The following is a 21014-nucleotide window of genomic DNA, read 5'->3' as shown; positions in this document are numbered from 1 at the left end:
TCTCCTTGTTTGAATGGCCACCCTAATGTATGTATTTTATCCATGCCATCCACCAAGTGGGCCACCTTGCTGCTCGATTTGGGGCCTATATGACCGGTCGGTCACACAAGCTCGAATGAAAGGGAAAAATAAATATCAGTTCGATTCAAATCTGGTGGCCCACCCATGTGGCGCCACCATGACGCATGTAATTTTATCCACATCGTCCAGCCTTCTGGCGGTGTTACCCACCTCGATGTATGTGCCTTCCATCCAGGCCGTCCGTCCAGGACGATAGATGCTGGGCTGGATTTATATATATAATAATATATAATAATAATATAATATAATATATATAAATATAATAATATATACATATGTATATCTGGTGGGCCCCACGTGGGACCCACCTAGCATGGAAGTGGATTGGTTGGACTACCACACACCAGCTATATAGCTGTTGTAATGACGTCACCAAATTCTGTGGGACCCACCGTTGATGTTTATGTTTTAAATCCAGACTGTCCATCTAGATGTGGGGCCCTTGATGTATGTGTTTCATTCATACCGTCCAGATCAGGGACCTACCCCGAAGTACGTGTTTCATTCACATCGTCTATTTGCAAGGACGTCAGCAAGTTCTGTGGGTCCCGCATGTATGCACACCGTCCATCCACACCAGCAATATAGGTGCTGTAGTGACGTCAGCAAGTGTGGGCCTGATCATGAGTTATGTGTTAGATCCAACTGTCCATCTGTTGGATGAGCTCGTCTTAAGGCTTGAGACGACAAGTGACACAGATCTACTTATCAAGTGGACCATACTGCAAAACCAGTGAGGGATTGAATGACTACCATTGAAATCCTTTTGGGATCACAAAAGTTCTGGATGAATATTATACTTCTTTTTCCTCTTAATTCAGGTGTTTGTGACCTTATGAATAGACTGAATGGAAAATAAATGTGATGGCAAGCCCTGTGAAGTTTGACAGTGAAAATCATTTTCACCACTGTTATTTGTGGTATGGTCCAGATGATCTTTCAATCATCATCTCCGCTGCTATTTGTGGTATGGTCCAGATGATCTTTTGATATGATTCATATTTTTGGTTAATGCTCTAAATGATCTCTAAAAATAGATGTATGGTGTAGATATAATAAAATAAAATATAGTGTATGGGTCCCACCTTGATGTGATTTATATTGGGCCTGTATGAGAGGCCCATTGCGATGTGTTTGAGGCCCATGGGTTGTGGCCCATTGTGATATATTCGGGGCCCATGGGACGTGGCCCATTTGATGTATATGAGGCTCATGTATTACGGCCCATTTGATGTATATGAGGCCCATGCATTACGGCCCATTTGATGTATATGAGACCCATGTATTGCGGCCCATTTGATGTATATGAGGCCCATATGATGAGGCACGATGTGATGAATAAGAGGCCTATAAGTGAGGCCCATTGTTATGCATATGTGGCCCATGAGTAAAGCCCATCGTGATGTGTATTAGGCCCATAAGTGAGGCCCATGGTGATGTATATTAGGCTCTTATGTGAGGCCATGGGCCCACTATACGTTAGCTCTATGTGGGCCACTCCTTGGGAGCATTGTTGGTTAAATGTCCACATTGTAACCTTCCCTTAGGCCCTTTGTTAGGCCGATTATTGATATCGATTATGAGCATGTGATAGTATAGCATCTGACACATGCCCATACGCATCATCTGCATGCTTAATATGAGATGTGGTTGACCATTGCATATGCCATTGGGTAGGTTATTATGGAGCTCCCTGATAGGCGGTGTTGTCCCTCTTGAGTGCACGGTACATGTAGGATTGATGCATGATTGGATTGTATGACTCATGCATCTTGCATTGTGTGATGTGGTTACTATACGCCCTAGCGACATCAAGGTCGTGACCTCCACAAGCATATCGTGGAGGGCCGGATTGGATACCAAAAATACTGTTACTAGCATCGGGGCGCTATAGACGTCCTTGGGTGAAAATCCCTAAACCCGATGGTACCAGAGGATGACCCTAATGTCGATACCGAGTAGATACATGTAAGTGTTATGGTTTCTAGTTCCTATAATTGTCAAATTTTGTAGTGCTCATTTACATAATGAAGTTTGTGCATCTCTCAAGGACAAGGGTCTTTAGTTCAAAAACTTCAAAGGCAAGATTACTTATTCTTGTTCATGTACAACATCAATTGTGAATTCAAGCTTTTAAGCTTCAAGAGTTCAAGATTTTCAAAGCTTTGTACAAGTCAAGACAACATTCTTAGATTTTGATACTCAAGTTCAAGCTTCAACGTTAGTTAATTTCAAGCTTAAAAAGACTCAAGTTCAAGCTTCATCTTATAACAAGATCTCAAGCTTCGCGAACTTCAAAGAACGACTATCAATTGAAGAAAAAGAAGTTTCAATGTTCTTACATCATGTATAAGGTATAATGACCCTAGATTGACCATAGGGTAGGTCATTTTGAATACATAAGTCAATTAGATCATTTTATAAGTGAATAAACTGTTTTTTGACTAATCTTGGACTCAGTTTGACTAGTCCTACCACTGACAAGACTAGTCCGAGAAATTCTTCGACCAGTCCTAAGTTTGTTACAAATTTTTAGAATTTTTTGTAAAGCCTCGACCAGTCATGGAGACCGCTCGACCAGTCGTGTGAATAGTGCTCGACTCGTTCTCGACCAGTCCTGCAGCCTCGACTCAAAGTCCAACAACTAAATATGGTTCCACACGACCAGTCGTGGACAGGTCACGACCAGTCGTGGAGGTCCCTCGACTGGTCGTGCAGGGCATACGACTTGTCGTGGAACGGTTTTCTCTTATCGCGCTCAGAATTTCAAAAATCTATGGGTCCTACGACCAGTCGTGGTGTCCTCAGGACCAGTCTGTGTGATTTCTTCACTTATAAATAGAGCACGAATTTTAAAGTTTTTCATTCAATTCAAGCTAAATCAATATGCCACTCGAAGAGATGAGTTAGTGATCTTTTTAAGCTATATTGTGCTCATTTAATATTCTCTTTTATTATCTTTCTTTGCATTTGATTTTGAATTTTCGCATTCCAATTTTATTTGAAAGAAGGATTGAAGTATTTCCATTTCTTGGAATCAAAATCAAATCAAGCTAGCCCAAGGTGCTTTAAATCTAAAATCAATTTAGAACCTATAACCATTTCATAAGTGAGTTTGGACATTGAACTTCTACGTTGTAATTCTACTTTGATTTAGTTCTTCCAGGCTTCATCAAAAAGAGAATATCCAGGTATTTTACGTTATTGTAAATTTCTGTATTTTGGTTTCATTGAGATTGTGCTAGAAAAATCTCTCTGTTTTGGTTTGTTTGAGGTGATCCAGAAAACTCAGAGTGTGGGGTTTTTGAATTCTATAAGCCCACTTGAAAGATACAATTGTGAGGGTTTTAGGTGAACCTGGAAAAACCTATTTTCATAGTGAACGCTAATATCCACTGTGTGAGGATATTAGGAGTGGAGTAGTTGTGTAGCTGCTTTTCTAAACAGTTAGTGTACACACAAGCGAACCACTATAATTTCTGGTCTTGTGGATTGATTGTTTATTTCTTTTTGTGGATGATTGTAATTTCCCTTTTTGCATTGTAGAGAATGTAGTAATTTCTTTTATGCAAGTGTGGAGAATGTTGTAATAGCGTAGATTTCTTTCCTTGTTATTTATTTTTTTATTCCTCTGTATCAGTTTGAATTTTTGATACACAAACTGTTCTAGTAAGGTTGTCCTACCATAAACCCTTGGTTTTTACGGTGTAAGGTTATCCTTAGAATAACATCTGTATCAACCTCTCAATACTCATTCATTTGAGGTTGTCTTTAAATTCACCATTGTGGGATTGTTTATTGCTATCTGTATTTAATTTATTCAAATTTCATTGTTAATTTTTTTTTTTAATTTGGCATAGTTCTATTCACCCCCCCCCCCCCCCCCTCTAGGACATATAGCTTGGTCTTTTCAAGTGGTATCAGAGCCTAATAGCTCGTTTTAATTGTTATTTAGATTAATTTCTTGAACTAATCGATCTGAGCTATTTGAGATGTCAAATTTTGATAGTCTTTCAGTCACTAGGCCTCCACCATTTGATGACTCCAATTATGCGTATTGGAAAGCCAGGATGAGAATTTTCTTAAAATCCATGGATGAGAGCATGTGGCAAGCCACAGTGACTGATTGGACCCCTCCTACCACTAAAGTAACTGGCATTAATGGATCCAAAACTATAAGAGTTACACCTTACTTCTCTTGGACCACACTTTAAAAAGTGAGAGTAGTGTCAATGCAAAAGCACTAAATGCAATCACTTGCGCACTATCACCAGATGAATTCAAAAGAATTATATCCTGTGATACTGTGAAGCAAGCTTGGGATATTTTAGAAATAACAAACGAGGGAACATCAATTGTCAAGAAATCTAAAGTCCAAATCCTCACAACTAAATTTGAGAAAATACGTATGGAGGAAAGTGAAACTTTCATGGACTTTTATACTAGATTAAATGACATTGTTAACTCTATGTGGGGTCTCGGTGATAAAATCCCATAAAGTAAAGTCTGCGCAAAGATACTATGCTCACTACCTGAACGGTTCAATTCAAAGGTGACTGCGCTCCAAGAACTTCGTGATACGGACAATATGAGGGTAAAAGAATTAGTTGGGTCATTACAGACCTATGAGTTAAACTTTAAAGCTCCTAAAGGTAAATCTATCACCCTTAAATCTTCTAAATGTATTTCTCAGGAAAATAGTAATTCTGATTTAGAAAATTCTGAAGATGATATGGCACTTTTAGCTAAAAAGTTTTATAAGATTTTTAAAAATAAAAAGAGGGTTGATTTTCAAAAATCTAATGATAAGAAAAGATCTAAATCTAAAACTTAAAAATCTTTAAAAGATAGTCAATGTTACAACCGCCATGAATATGGGCATTTAGCGAACAAGTGTTCTAAAAAGGACAAACCTAAAAAGAAAGGTATGTTGACTACTTAGGATGAATCTTCTGGCACTGAAGCCTCTTCCGAATCAGAAGATTCTGAAACCAAGTCGGGTAATGAAGTTAAAGCCCTTATGACTCTAGCCAAGTTCACGTTTTCAGATAATGATGATTCAACTAGTGAAGAAAATCTGAATAGTGATCATGAAAATGAAGAAGATCTTCAAGATGCTTACAATGCCCTATACAAGGAAAGTTGTAAAATTGCGGTAAAACTAAAACTTCAGAAAAAAAAATTCAAAACTTAAAGAAAATTTTGATACTCTCATTTTAGAAAAATCCCACATTTCAGATTATTTTATAAAAACTAAATGTGATTTAGATTTCAAAACCTCCCTTATTGAAAATCTAAAATCCGAAAATGAAAAACTAAAACTTGAAGTCTCTTCACTTTTGAGTTTAAAGCATAAATGGAGGTATGCCTAAGGTGATCCTAAGTTAGAAAAACTATTATCCAAATCTAGAAAATGTGGCGACCAATCCTGTTTGGGCTACGATAAAAATATTCCTCCCAAACATAAGAATACTCTTAAGTTTGTGAAAGGAGAGTCTTCAAACTCAAAAGGGAAAAGTTCAAATCAAAATTATTCCAAAAATGCTAAAACTTTTCATTCCTTAAAACCTAAAAGCAACCATATTAACTATAAAAATTAGAAACGTAATCCTTTAACTAAGAAAATTGTTGATTTACTTAAGGAGCTCTTAAAATCTAACTTAAAGGGTTGGTCTTATATCAACTATAAACACAAGAAGACCAACTATACTCCCAAACCCAAAATTGTAATGAAATGGGTTCCTAAGGTTACTTTCTTGGTTGCCCACACGGCTTTTAAAGCTTCGAGCCATTCAAAGTGGTATTTAGACAGTGGATGCTCCAGGCACATGACTGGTGACAAAGGTCTGTTCACTAATCTTAAAGACATGACTGATGGTTCAATCACATTTGGTGATGGTAACAACTGCAGGATTATTGTCCAAGGTATGGTTCAACTTTCTAACCTCCCTTTATTTAAGAATGTTTTATATGTAGAAGGTTTAAAACACAACTTATTAATCATTTCTCAAATATGTGATAAAAATCATAGCGTAAAATTTTCTAACCTAGGGTGTGAAATTTTAAATAAAAACGGTTCTATAATATTAACTGGTCGCAGAACTTCTAAAAACTGTCGTATTGTAAGTGACTCTAGCTCATCTAATTTATCGTGTTACATGGTCCATACCGATGAGACTGAGTTAAGGCATAAATGCCTTGGACAAGTACACTATCGTAACTTGGATAGATTGAGCAAAAGAGAGTTAGTAAGAGGCTTACCCAAAATACAAAAAATAGATAAAATATGTGGCGAATGCTAGATTGGCAAGCAAACTAGGAGTTCTCACAAAAAAGTGGACTCCAATGCCATATCTAAACCGCTCGAACTCATCTATATGGATCTTACTGGACCAACTGGAATGGAGAGTTGAGTTGGCAAAAAGTATATTCTGGTAATTGTTGATGACTTTACCAGATATACTTGGTAGTCTTCTTAAGAGACAAATCAGAAACTCTCGATGAAGTTAAAAGGGTACTTAAACGTATCCAAACTGAAAAAGAGACTCAAGTCTGTAAGATCTGTAGCGATCATGGATCAGAATTTGAGAATAACAGTTTTGAGAAGTTTTGCAGTGATTAGGGAATATCATATGAATTCTCTGCACCCAAAACACCACAAAAAATGGTATAATAGAAAGAAAAAATAAAGTGAGTGCTTCAAGAAATGGCAAATGTAATGTTAAACAGTATGAAGCTTCCTAAAAATCTTTGGGCCGAAGTCATAAATACTGCATGTTATATAATTAACCGTATTTATACTAGAAAATCAAACGGTAAAATGGCTTATGAAATGTGGTTTGATAAGAAGCCTACTGTTAAAACTTTCGAGTTTTTGGCAGCAAGTGCTATATTTTACGTGATCAAGAAAATCTGGGTAAGTTTGACACCAAAAGCGATGAAGGGGTATTTTTAGGGTGTGTTCTGAATAATCGAGCATATCGGGTTCTTGATAAGAGAACCGGTGTAATTCAAGAATCCATTAATGTAGTTATTGATGATCACTTAAATACACCTGTCTCAAGTTCAGATAATGATGAAGTATTTCCAATTGATAAACCAGATTCTTCATCAAGTCAAAATAACTCTGAACTGAGAACTATTAAAGACCATTGAACTAATCAAATTCTTAGAAACCCTCTCACTGGTGTATGCACTCGTAGACAACTAGAAGTTGTGTGTAATTACATGTGCTTCACATTCCATATAGAACTGACTAACATAAAAGAAGCTCTTACTAACGAAAACTGGATAGTTGCAATGTAAGAAGAGCTTAATCAATTTGTTAGAAATGATGTTTGGTACTTAGTTCCTAGGCCAAAAGATAAACATATTATCAAAACTAAGTGGATTTTCAAAAATAAGTCTGATGAACGTGGGAATATAATTCGAAACAAGGCTAGACTGGTTGTATAAGGGTACACTCAAATTGAAGGCATCGATTATGATGAAACCTTTGCCCCAGTAGCTCGTCTTGAATCAATCAGACTATTTATATCCATTACTTGCTTTAGAAAGTTCAAAATATATTAAATGGATGTAAAGAGTGTTTTTTCAAATGACGATTTGCATGAAGAAGTGTATGTTGAACAACCAACGGGTTTTAAAGACCTTAAGAATACTGATCATGTCTATCGCCTAAAAAAGGCTCTTTATGGTTTAAAACAAGCTCCCAGGGCATGGTATGAAAAATTGACTAAGTTTTTACTAAGTCATAACTTTATAATGGGAAGTGTTGATAAGACTTTGTTTATAAAGAAACATAATGATCACATTTTAATAGTACAAATTTATATTGATGATATTATTTATGGATCTACCTGTGCTAACATGACTGTTGAGTTCGCAGATCTTATGAAATCTAAATTCGAAATGAGCATGGTTGGGGAATTGAATTATTTCCTAAGGTTGCAAGTTAGACAGCAACCTGATGGTTTCTTTATTTCTCAAACCAAATATGCTTTGAACTTAGTTAAAAAGTTTGAATTTGAGAATGGGAAAAATTTTGATACTCCTATAAGTACGACTCTAAAACTCTCAAAGGACTCTATAGGTAAGAAAGTGGATCCTAAATTGTATCGCAGTATGATAGGTAATTTGCTGTATTTAACTGCAGTTGACCTGATATTGCATTTAGCGTAGGGATTTGCGTTAGATATCAATCTGACCCTAAAGAGTTAAATTTAACTATTGTTAAGCGGATTATGCGATATGTCGCAAGTTTAGCTAATCTGGGTCTTTGGTATCCACATGATACTAGTGTTCAATTAGCTGGTTACACTGATGTTGATTGGGCTAGTAATGTTGATGATAGGAAATCAACCAGTGGTGGTTGTTTCTATGTTGGAAACTGTTTAGTTTCTTGACAGAGTAAGAAATAAAGTTTCGTATCATTCTCTACCGTTGAGGCTGAATACATTACAGCAGGTAATCCATTCACTCAGCGTGTATGGATGAAAAGAATGTTAAGGAATTACAGAATTGCATAAGAATTTATGGTTTAATATTGTGATAATTTTAGTGCAATTAATATATCTAAAAATCCAATCCAGCATTCATGAACCAAGCACATTGACATTAGATATCACAACATTCGTGAGTTAGTGAAAGAAAAGACAATTACTTTGGAATACATTCCGACCGAGACTCAACTTGCTGACATTTTCACAAAACCGCTCGACAAAAGTAGGTTTTCTAAATTGAAATTTGATCTTGGTATGTGCAATTTGAATTGATTATTCATGCATTTCTGTATTATAATGTATATACTTGTTAGTTTGAATGTTTAAATTTCAAAATTTAATGAAAAATGCACATTTTTTGCTGTGCACGACTAGTCGAGTACATTCTCGACCAGTCGTGGCACAACCGGTCGAGCATGTACTCGACTAGTCGTGCAGTGCGGGTTTGATGTTTATTTGAGGGGAAAACCCTTTTTTCTTCATCTAGGTTTCTTCTCCAATGGGTCCTAGCTAAACCGGTCGAACTCATCTCCATTGTTCTTCAAGGTTAGTGCTTTATTTCCATTTTCCTTATAGATTCAAGTTCATATCACTTCTTTTTCATCTTTGGAGTGATTTATTTCTTGTTTCATTGAGATTTTTGGGGTTTTCTTCTCCAAAATCTGATTTTGAGAAAACCCACTCTACTTCTTTTGCAACCTTTTGATTCCTTCATTTTCTAGTTGCAAATGGAAGGTAAAGGCAAAAAGAAAAGTTCTCGTGGTCCTTCAACATCTAAATCGACACATATCACAAGGCACCACCTTTGGAATCCTTCCTCTTCTCCAATCTATAGGATGGGCTAACATTCTACATTAGGGTGGGCCAGCATACCAATCTATTGCGCAAGTTATGTATACATGTATTTCTGATTTTTCAACTGAAAAGTTAACTTTTATTATAACAATTAGAGAAGGTCCATTTGAAGTAGACCGACATCTGATTTCTGGCCTAATGGACATACCTGTCAATGATGAAGGTATTCCAATTAGCACTCTAGTAGCTAAACCATCTAAATCAGAAAAACGTATGCTTACTAAAGCATTGTGTAATATAGATGTGTAATGGAGTCAAAATGGGAATGCGCTTGCTTCAAAGTATTTATTACCCAGATACAGGGTCCTTCATAGGATATTTATTTCAAATCTTTATCCATGTTTTGTTAATAAAATCAAACTCACCTCTTTCATGGTTCGGATTTTTCATTCCATCATCTCTAGTACATCTGTATGTCTTCATTCTTCAATCTATCATTCCATCATACAATTCCGTCTCCATCCTGGACACAGTGATATCCCTTTTACATATCTTATGATTGTGTTGGCTACCTATATGTTAGTGGCTATGCCTATTGGAGAGGCTCCTATTTAACACCTACTCTTTAACAACTCAAATATAAACAAGATAAATTTGAGGTTGGCTACATGCCAAGTCAATGTAGGTGCTGGTGGAAATGATGCCGCAAATGAAGAAGAAGGTGGTGATTTACCTCCAGATGACATTAACATGGACGATATCTTTGATGAGATCGAATCAGATTCTGAGGCTGGCCCTGATTATCAGCCTTCTGATTTCGCTGAGAGGTTGAATTCTCTTGAGGAACAAGTGACTCAGATTCATGTAATTAAGGATTCACAATTTTCTTATATGCGTAAATATATGAGGTGCATTAATAAGGGTTTACATCAGATTGATCCATCTATTCCTGCTCCCTCTTCAGGATCTGATAAGTATTTTCTAATCTTGGTTTGTAATAACTTTAATGATACTTGAATTTCTTTTGTCTTGTGAGGCTATACTTGACTTAACTTGGTAGTACTTGGTTGAACTTGGTTTGAATATGACTTGCTTATGGATTTAATATGTTGACTATCTTGATATTTTATTCCTCAATACTCTTCTTATTTTTCCTTCTTTATCTAATTCCACTTCTATTTCTTGATTCCTTCCTTTGTCATATTGTAACAAAAAGGGGGAGAATTTTGGCATGCTTAATATATGGTATGTGGATTGTATATGGATGTGGATTGTGAATGAATTAATTGTGAATGGTTCTATTTTGGTGAAGGGGAGTTAAGTAAGGGGGAGTATTATTAGTGGAATTGATGCAAATTGATAACTGGTGCATGATTCTTTGTGCGTATAATGCTTATGTTTGTATGGAGTGTGTTTTGTCACAAATTTGACAAAGGGGGAGATTGTAAGTGCTATGGTTTCTAGTTCCTATAATTGTCAAATTTTGTGGTGCCAAAGCCTCTCTTGGAATCTATGTCTTGTGTAGCTCATCTACATAATGAACTCTGTGCATCTCTCAAGGACAAGGATCTTTAGTTCAAAAACTTCAAAGGTAAGATTACTTGTTCATGTTCATGTACAACATCAATTCTGAATTCAAGCTTTCAAGCTTCAAGAGTTCAAGATTTTCAAAGCTTTGTACAAGTCAAGACAACATTCTTAGATTTTGATACTCAAGTTCAAGCTTCAACGTTAGTCAATTTCAAGCTTCAAAAGACTCAAGTTCAAGCTTCATCCTATGACAAGATCTCAAGCTTCGCAAACTTCAAAGAATGACTATCAACTGAAGAAAAAGAAGTTTCAATGTTCATACATCATGTATAAGGTATGAATGACCCTAGATTGACCATAGGGTAGGTCATTTTGAATACATAATTCAATTAGATCATTTTATAAGTGAATAGACTGTTTCTCGACTAGTCCTAGAACTTGCACGACCAGTCCAAGAAATTCCTCGAACAGTCCTAAGTTTGTTATAAAATTTTAAAATTTTTTGTTAAGCCTCAACCAGTCTTGGAGACTGCTCGATTGGTCATGTGAACAGTGCTCGACTCGTTCTCGACCAGTCCTATAGCCTCGACTCAAAGTATAACAACTAAATATGGTTCCACACAACCAATCATGGACAGGTCACGACCAGTCGTGGAGGTCCCTCGACCGGTAGTGTAAGGCATACGACCAGTCGTGGAACGGCTTTCTCTTATCGCACTCAAAATTTCAAAAATCCGTTGGTCCTACGACCAGTCATGGTGTCCTCAAGACTACTCGTGAATGCGATTTCTTCACTTATAAATAGAGCACGAATTTCAGAGTTTTTCATTCAATTCAAGCTAAATCAATACACCACTCTGAGAGATAAGTTAGTGATCTTCTTAAGCTATATTGTGCTCATTTAATATTCTCTTTTATTAGCTTTCTTTGCATTTGATTTTGAATTTCTGCATTCCAATTTTATTTGAAAGAGGGATTGAAGTATTCCCATTTCTTGGAATCAAAATCAAATCAAGCTAGCCCAAGGTGCTTTAAATCTAAAATTAATTTACAACCTAGAACCATTTTATAAGTGAGTTTGGACATTGAACTTCTACGTTGAACTTCTACTCTGATTTGGTTCTTCCGAGCTTCATCAAAAAGAGAATATCCAGGTATTTTACATTATTGTAAATTTTTGTATTTTGGTTTCATTGAGATTGTGCTAGAAAAATCTCTCTGTTTTGGTTTGTCTGAGGTGATCCAGAAAACTCAAAGTATGGGGTTTTTGAATTCTATAAGCCCACATGAAAGGCACAATTGTGGGGGTTTTAGGTGAACCTGAAAAAACCTATTTTCATAATGAACGCTAATATCCACTGTGTGAGGATATTAGGAGTGGAGTTGTTATGTTGCTATTTTTCTAAACAGTTGGTGTACACATAAGCGAACCACTATAATTTTTGGTCTTACGGATTGATTGTTTATTTCTTTTTGTGGATGATTGTAATTTCCCTTTTTGCATTGTGGAGAATGTTGTAATTTCTTTTCTACAAGTGTGGAGAATGTTGTAATAGTGTAGATTTCTTTCCTTGCTATTTATTTCTTTATTCATCTGTATCAGTTTGAGTTTTTAATACACAAAATGTTCTAGTAAGGTTGTCCTGCCATAAACCCTTAGTTTTTATGGTGTAAGGTTGTGCTTAGAACAACATATATATCAACCCCTCAATACTCGTTCATTTGAGGTTATCTTTAAATTCAGCATTGTAAGATTGTCTATTGCTATCTGTATTTAATTTATTTAAATTTCGTTGTTAATTTTTTTTAATTTGACATAGTCCTATTCACCCCCCCCCCCTCTAGGACATATAGCTCAGCCTTTTCAATACATGAGCGCATGAGAGCCGTATACCAGTAGGGTGGCCTTAAATTTAATACACGGTGAAGTATTCATGGTGGGCTTATATGGGTTTTGATTTGGGCTTTGATGAGGAGAACATATTATTCTTGAGAGGCCCATAATTTATTTTCACCAATATATATATATATATATATATATATATATATATATATATATATATATATATATATATATATATATATATATATATATATATATATATATATATATATTGGTGAAAATAAATTATGGGCCTCTTCCACTCACTTAGCTGCGCGGCTAGGGAGGCGGTAACCAGTGTGGAGTGTACTAGACCCTGGTGATATCTAGAGATGAGCTGTATTGTCATGTGGATTCAAATGAGGACTGGCATGCTTGAGTTGCATCTTGCATCCCATGGCCTTGGTATGACCGATAACATTCATGCCTTACATTGTAGGGCCTTGGTATGGTCGATAGCATTCATGCCTAACAGCACATAGTCTTAGTATGACTATTTGTATTCATGGACTTATCAGCATGATTCCGTATTACTCTGATATTGCATTCTGAGCACGCTCATATCGCGCGCACACTTACACTACCCTCTAAGATTTCTATAAGCTTATACACGATTGATGCGTGCAGGTGACAGTATGACGCCATAACAACATTAAGATTGGAGCGTGCAGCGGACTTCTGGAGCTTTCGATTCTGTTATTGTATTTCCATTTATGCGCATTGTACCTTAAAGTTTTTTATCATAATGAATTTTATGATGGTGTCTTGGTTATTGTTCGTGGGTTATGCTTATGGTTATGCTTGTTACAAAATAAATTCATGCTGAAAAATCCTCCTTGTAGGGTCCCAGGATCGGAACCTGGTATATGGGTGCTGGGAGATGAGAATGGGGTACTACGAAGGCTGTTGGTGCCGGAATCCATGATCAGGAATTTTGTGAGCCTAGTTTTCGAGTTTGGGGTGTGACAGAAGTTGGATCAGAGCATAACTTGGGAAAAACTGAGAACAACATCACATGTTTGCTATGAGGTTAGGACAATTAGGTCTCGAGTGTGTAACCCTCTGATTTAGTTCCCTAACATGCATACCTTCGAGAGCTCTCAAGGTTGATAGGCGCCTTTGTTCTTCCCTACAGGATATGCCACCCAGGAGAGTAACCCGAGCGACTCCCGCTCCACCACCTGCGACTCCCGCTCTACCACCTACAACTCCCACTCCACCATCAGAGACCCTTGTTCCCCAGCCTGAGGATGACATTCCTCTACCCGAGGCCGATACAGATCTGACTGTACCTGTGAGTGCCTCCTAGTTACAGCAGATGTTGCAGCCTGTGATGGCCACCCTCTAGGGGCAGGGCAGGCACCCCACTATTTCGCTAGCCCAGGTAGAGCAAGAGTGCACGAGCGCCCTTCTTCGAGAGTTTTGACAGCTTGATCCCCCTCATTTCTAGGGTGAGCCAGACTCGACAACAGCCGAGAGAGGTGCTCCGAGGTGGAGAAGATTTTTGATATGATGGCATGTACGACCCAGTAGTGGGTCTAGTTAGCTATATTTCTTCTCCAGGGTGAGGCCGAGCACTAGTGGACTCCATTACCCATGTTATAGGGCCCAATTTCGTCCGGACATGGGAAGATTTCATAGACCGATTTGACCAACAGTACTTCCCTGACCACATTCATTGATAGCGAGTGTTAGAGTTCGAAACCTTGGTGCAAGGAGACATGTCTGTGGTGTAGTATGTGGCTCATTTCATGGTGCTATCAAGGTTCACGTCGTATTTGGTTGATGATGAGGTGCGAAAGGCCCGTCGTTTCGAGAACAGCTAGCGCTACCGTCTTTGAGGCCGTGTTATTGGGCATGAGCTCCTGACTTTTCAGGCGGTAGTATGGAGAGCTCAGATTTATGAGGCTGAGTGGGCTGGTGTGCAGAGTGACCGTGATCAGAGGAGAGACCGGAAGAGGTAAGTCCCCTCTGATAGCTCCCACCAGTAGCAGAGGTGCACAGGCCACCCATCCGCTAGAGTACTAGCAGTACTGGTAGTATCTCCAGCACCACCTCCACGACAGTACCCAGGTGCTTGCTTTGGATGTGGTGCGAAAGGTCATAGTAGGCATAAGTGTCCACACCCGCAGCAGAAGCGGTAGCAACTCCTACCACCGAGGCCCCTACAGCAACAAAGGCAACACCAGCCTCCGAGACTGTAGCAATAGAGGCAGCAGATTCGATCGCCTCAGTGATAGCAGCAGTAGCAGCAACACCCTCAAAGGGGACAGGCACTTCCCCCAGCTGGCTTAGGCTAGGTTCTATGCGGTTCAGTAGGACCCACAGTCCTTCAGAGGTGTCGTTAAGGGTATACTTCTAGTCTTTGCATGCATCGCTCAAGTTTTGTTTAATTCTGGTGCTTCACATTCTTTTATGTCCAAGGGATTCTACAGTTCAACTGGATTGTCGACAAAGTCTACTCATGAGGGGTTAACCATATCAACGCCCTTGGGAAAGACTACAATGTTAGACCGCTTCTGTTCGTCTTACCCCGTGTTGGTGGGAGAGATTTTCTTACCTGCCGACTTGTATATGATGCCGATGTCAGATTTCGACGTCATCTTGGGTATGGATTGGCTTGCTCAGTACCACGCCATCTTGGCTTGCTCTGTATATTAAGCTTGCCGCAGTTCCAGTTCATTGTCAAGCCCAGAGGAGAGCTGTTGTCTTGTTTGATGTCGTGTGCAGTAGAGGAGCCCATAGCAGTGAGCATTGATCAGTTGCCAGTTGTTTGTGATTTTTCTGACGTGTTCCAGGAGATTCTGGGGTTACCGTCGTGCCAGCATATTGAGTTTCAGATTGATCTTGTGCCCGATACCGCACCTGTCTCAAAGGCACCGTATCGTTTAGCGCCCATGGAGTTGTGAGAACTGCAGCGGCAATTGGACGAGTTGCGTGTGTTAGGTTTCATTCGTCCGAGCAGTTCACCATGGGAAACACAGGTACTCTTTGTCAAGAAGAAGGATGGCTTGTTGAGGCTCTGTATGGATTACCCCGATCTCAACCGGGTCGATCAAGAACAAGTATCCGCTCTCGAGGATAGATGATTTATGTAATCAGCCATAGGGTGCACAGTTCTTTTCGAAGATTGACCTGCATTCCGGTTATCATCAGATTTGGGTCTGAGAGGAGGACATTCTGAAGACAGCTTTTAAGACGCGTTATGGTTGTTTTGAGTTTCTGGTCATGTCCTTCGGACTGACCAATGCGCCCACATTATTCATGTAGTTGATGAACAAGGTCTTCCATCTATATCTTAATCAGTTTGTTGTGGTATTCACTGACAACATTTTGATATATTTAAGGACCCGTGAGGAGTATGAGTAGTATTTGAATATTGCTTTGCAGACCATCCGTGCCCACCAGCTATATGTGAAGCTGTAGAAGTGCGAGTTTTTACAGGAGGTGAAGTTCCTCGGTCATGTAGTGACGAGAGAGGGTGTCGCATTGGACCCCTCGAAGATTGAGGCAATGCGTCAGTGGGGCAGCCCACGAATGCCTCCGAGATCTTTAGTTTTCTTGGTTTAGCGGGTTACTACCGGCGCTTCATTGAGGGCTTCTCTCATATTGTAGCCCCGTTGACTAGGTTGACTCGGAAGGGCGCAGATTTTATTTGGAGCCACTCCTGTGAACGAGCATTTACAGATCGGAAGGACCACCTCACGTCTGCTCCTGTCCTCACTCTTCCCTCTGGGAGTGATGGATTTGTTGTATTTACTGATGCATCATAAATTGGTTTGGGTGTTGTCCTAATGCAGTACAGGAGGCCAGTGGCTTATGTATCTCGCCAGCTTAAGGTTCATGAGCTGAATTACCCCACACATGATTTAGAGCTGGTAGCAGTCATCTTCGCACTGAAAGTGTGGAGGCACTATCTTTATGGGGTTAGGTTCGAGCTCTTCTTCGACCACAAGAGCTTGAAGTACCTATTCTCTCAGTCCGAGCTGAACATGAGGTAGAGGCGTTGGATGGAGCTCCTGAAGGATTATGATTTTGATCTGTAGTACCACCCGGGCAAGGCAAATGTGGTGGCGGATGCTCTTAGCTATCAGCCACAAGGCCTGGTGGCACACATGATGAGTCAGGAGTGAAAGATGCTTGAGGATGTGTCAGTGTTTGACTTCGAGATTGGCTTGCAGTCTTCTACTATATAGTTATCGAGCCTATCGATTCAACCATCTCTTGTTGCAAGGGTGATCGAGGCTCAACAGATAGATGAGTCTTGCAGAGTTATCGGGCAGAAGCAGCATCTGAGAGTTAGTCATATTAGCAGATTGGTTCTGATGGTGGACTTCGCTTCAAAGGCTGATTATGTGTCCCGGATATTCCAGAGTTACGCCGAGATCTTATGACCGAGGCACATCAATTGCGATTTTCTATCCACCCTGGCTCAACGAAGATGTACCGCGATATGAGGCAACAGTATTTTTGGGTGGGGATAAAGCGTTAGATCGCCAGTTTTGTGGTCGAGTGTGACATATGCCAGTATGTCAAGGCCGATCATTGGAGACCCCCTAATCCATTGCAGCCTTAGAGCGTCCCGACGTGGAAGTTGGAGCACATGTCGAAAAAATTCATTATGGGCTTGTCGAGGACTCAGTGCGGTCATGACGCCATCTGGATTGTTGTGGATCGCCTGACGAAGTTGGGACATTTTCTCGCAATTCGTGTGGCTTGGCCTTTGGACTGGCTTGCTAGATTATTCGTTAAAGAGATTGTGAGACTGCATGACGTTCTAATCTCGATCATTTCTGACCAAGACCCGAGGTTCACGTCTCGGTTTTGGAGGAGCTTTCAGAGAGCGATGGGGTCCGTTTTGCATCTCAGCACCGCATATCATCCCCAAATCGATGGGCTGACCGAGAGGGTTAACCAGATCCTTGAGGATATGCTTCGAGCTTGTGTAATTGACTTCAGAGGTAGCTGGGATGAGCATCTGCGATTGGCAGAGTTCACATACAACAACAGCTATTAGGAGACCATCGGCATGACTCCTTTTAAGGTAATAAATGGTAGACCATACAGATCACTGAGTTGTTAAACCGAGGTTAGAGAGCGGCGTCTCCTAGGTCCCGAGCTTGTGCAGTAGACGTCAGAGGCTATCGATATCATCATGGAGAGGATGCGTACATCTCAGAGCTAGCAGAAGAGTTTTATTAATCGCCAGCGTCATCCCTTAGAGTTCGTTATTGGAGACAGTGTATCTCAAGGTCTCGCACATAAAGGGCGTGGTTCGATTTGGAGAGAAAGGCAAGCTTGCCCCAATATTCATATGACCTTTCGAGATCACTGGGCGTGTTGGCGCCGTGGCCTATCGGCTTGCCTTACCATCTTAGTTGTCTAGCATCCACAACGTTTTCATATCTCTATGTTGAAGATGTGTGGGTCAGACATTATTCCTGTTATTGATTCGCAGCCACTAGAGGTTCGTGAGGACGCTTCTTATATTGAGTAGCTAGTTCGTATCCTTGATCGAAAGGAGCAGCTCCTCCGAACCAAGGTCATTCCCTTGGTGGAGGTGCAGTAGGGTCACCATTCTGTTGATGAGGCGTCTTGGGAGCGTGAAGCCGAGATTTGAGAGTGCTATCCCCATCCCTTTGATTATTGATCATATGTTGTATCTTGTATACTGTTTCCAATTATATATAATTTTATGTTTCCTCCTCTTTATGAATTATGTCAAGTTGCGATGACTGTGTAAATTTTAAGGATGAAATTTTTATTAGGAGGTGAAGCTGTAAGGCCCGTATCTTAGACCGTACCATTTCCTAGACTTCCACGGTCCTCCCGGTCGAATTTCGGTGACCTGTGATGTGTAAATAGCATTTGTGCATGACCCTGAGTTGCATCCCATATATCAGAGTCGGCTCGACCCGAGACTTGTACCCTAGCGACCGCGCCATCGCCACGGTTCCAATGCTGTATCTCGCGCACCGATGCGATACCCAGGCTAGGAGTTGTGGGCCCGCGATTATCTTGAAAAAACACCGCGAGTTGCGGATTCCGAGAGAATCTCTACAACTCATCACATCAATCAATCAATCACTAGTCAAGTACACATCCCATCACTCCACCCATTACACCCATCCCTCTCTTGCATAAGCCATCCCTAAAGTCAACCCTTTCTTACAACACCCATCCCTCTCATCCCATCTTTCTTACAACACCATCCCTCTCTCTCATACATCACTCCATCCCATCCTATTCTCCACCAAATCCCAAGCAACCATGAGAGAAAATTTCTAAGGAGAGAAAAGAAGCCAAGAGAGGCCCACTTCCTACCCCCTTATCTCACCATCCAACCCTTCAATCTTCATCATCCTCCATCAAAATCAAAGCTTAGGAGCTAAGGATTCCAAGGAGCTAAAGAAGAAGGCCATAGGTGGGTGTTTTATAGGATTAGAAGTGGGGCCTACCGATTGATGGTATGAATCCTATATGGGACCCATCTTAATGTATGCATTGTAATCCTAGGAGGGCTCATAGTGACGGAGCTCCCTCCATCGCATCTCTCTCTCTCTCTCTCTCTCTCTCTCTCTCTCTCTCTCTCTCCCTGTTTGAATGGCTACCCTAATGTATGTATTTTATCCATGCCATCCACTAAGTGGGCCACCTTGTTGCCCGATTTGGGGCCTGCATGATCGGTAGGTCACAGAGGCCTAAATGAAGGGGAAAAACAAATATAAGCTCGATTCAAATCTAGTGGCCCACCTACGTGGCGCCACCGTGATGCATGTAATTTTATCCACACCGTCCAGCCTCCTGGACGATGTGACCCACCTCAAAGTATGTGCCTTCCATCCAGGTTATCCGTCTAGGATGTTGGATGCTGGGCTGGATTTATATATATAATAATATATAATAATAATATATAATATAATATAATATATATATATATAATATAATATAATATATACATATGTATATCTAGTGGGCCCCACGTGGGACCCACTGTTGATGTTTATGTTTTAAATCCAAACCGTCCATCTAGATGTGGGGCCCTTGATGTATGTGTTTCATTCATACCGGCCAGATCAGGGACCTACCCTGATGTACATGTTTCATTCACACCATCTATTTGCAAGGACTCCAGCAAGTTCTGTGGATCCTGCATGTATGCACACCGTCCATCCACACCGACAATATAGATGTTGTAGTGACATTAGCAAGTGTGGGCCTGATCATGAGTTATGTGTTGGATCCAACCGTCCATTTGTTGGATGAGCTCGTCTTAAAGCTTGAGACAACAAGTAAGACAGATCCACCTATCAAGTGGACCACACTACAAAACCAGTGAGGGATTGAACGGCTACCATTGAAATCCTTTTGGGATCACAGAAGTTCTGGATCAATATTATATTTGTTTTTCCTCATAATTCAGGTCTTTGTGACCTTATGAACAAACAGGATGGAAAATAAATGTGATGGCGGGCCCTATGAAGTTTGATAGTGAAAATCATTATCACCACTATTATTTGTAGTATGGTCCAGATGATCTTTTACTCATCATCTCTGGTGTTATTTATGGTATGGTCTAGATGATCTTTCAATCATCATCTTCGCTGTTATTTGTGGTATGGTCCAGATGATCTTTTGATATGATTCATATTTTTGGCTAATGCTCTAAATGATCTCTAAAAATAGATGTATGGTGTAGATATAATAAAATAAAAATATAGTGTATGGGTCCCACCTTAATGTGATGTTTATTAGGCCCGTGTGAGAGGCCCATTATGATGTGTTTGAGGCCCATGGGTTGTGGCCCATTGTGATGTCTTCGGGGCCTATGGGACGTGGCCCATTTGATGTATATGAGGCCCATGTATTGCAACCCATTTGATGTATATGAGGCCCATGTATTGCGGCCCATTTGATGTATATGAGACCCATGTATTGCGGCCCATTTGATGTATATGAGGCCCATATGATGGGGCCCAATGTGATGAATACGAGGCCCATGAGTGAGGCCCAATGTTATGCATATATGGCCCATGAGTAAGGCCCATCGTGATGTCTATTAGGCCCATGAGTGAGGCCCCTGGTGATGTATATTAGGCCCTTGTTTGAGGCCATGGGCCCACTATATGTTGGCTCTATGTGGGCCACTCTTTGGGAGCATTATTGGTAAAATGTCCACATTGTGACCTTCCCTTAGGCCCTTTGTTAGGCCGATTATCGATACC

The sequence above is a fragment of the Magnolia sinica genome, chromosome 8 (genome assembly GCF_029962835.1).
Source record: "Magnolia sinica isolate HGM2019 chromosome 8, MsV1, whole genome shotgun sequence".
NCBI classification, from domain to species: Eukaryota; Viridiplantae; Streptophyta; class Magnoliopsida; order Magnoliales; family Magnoliaceae; genus Magnolia; species Magnolia sinica.
Note: the sequence above shows the minus strand (reverse complement) of the source record.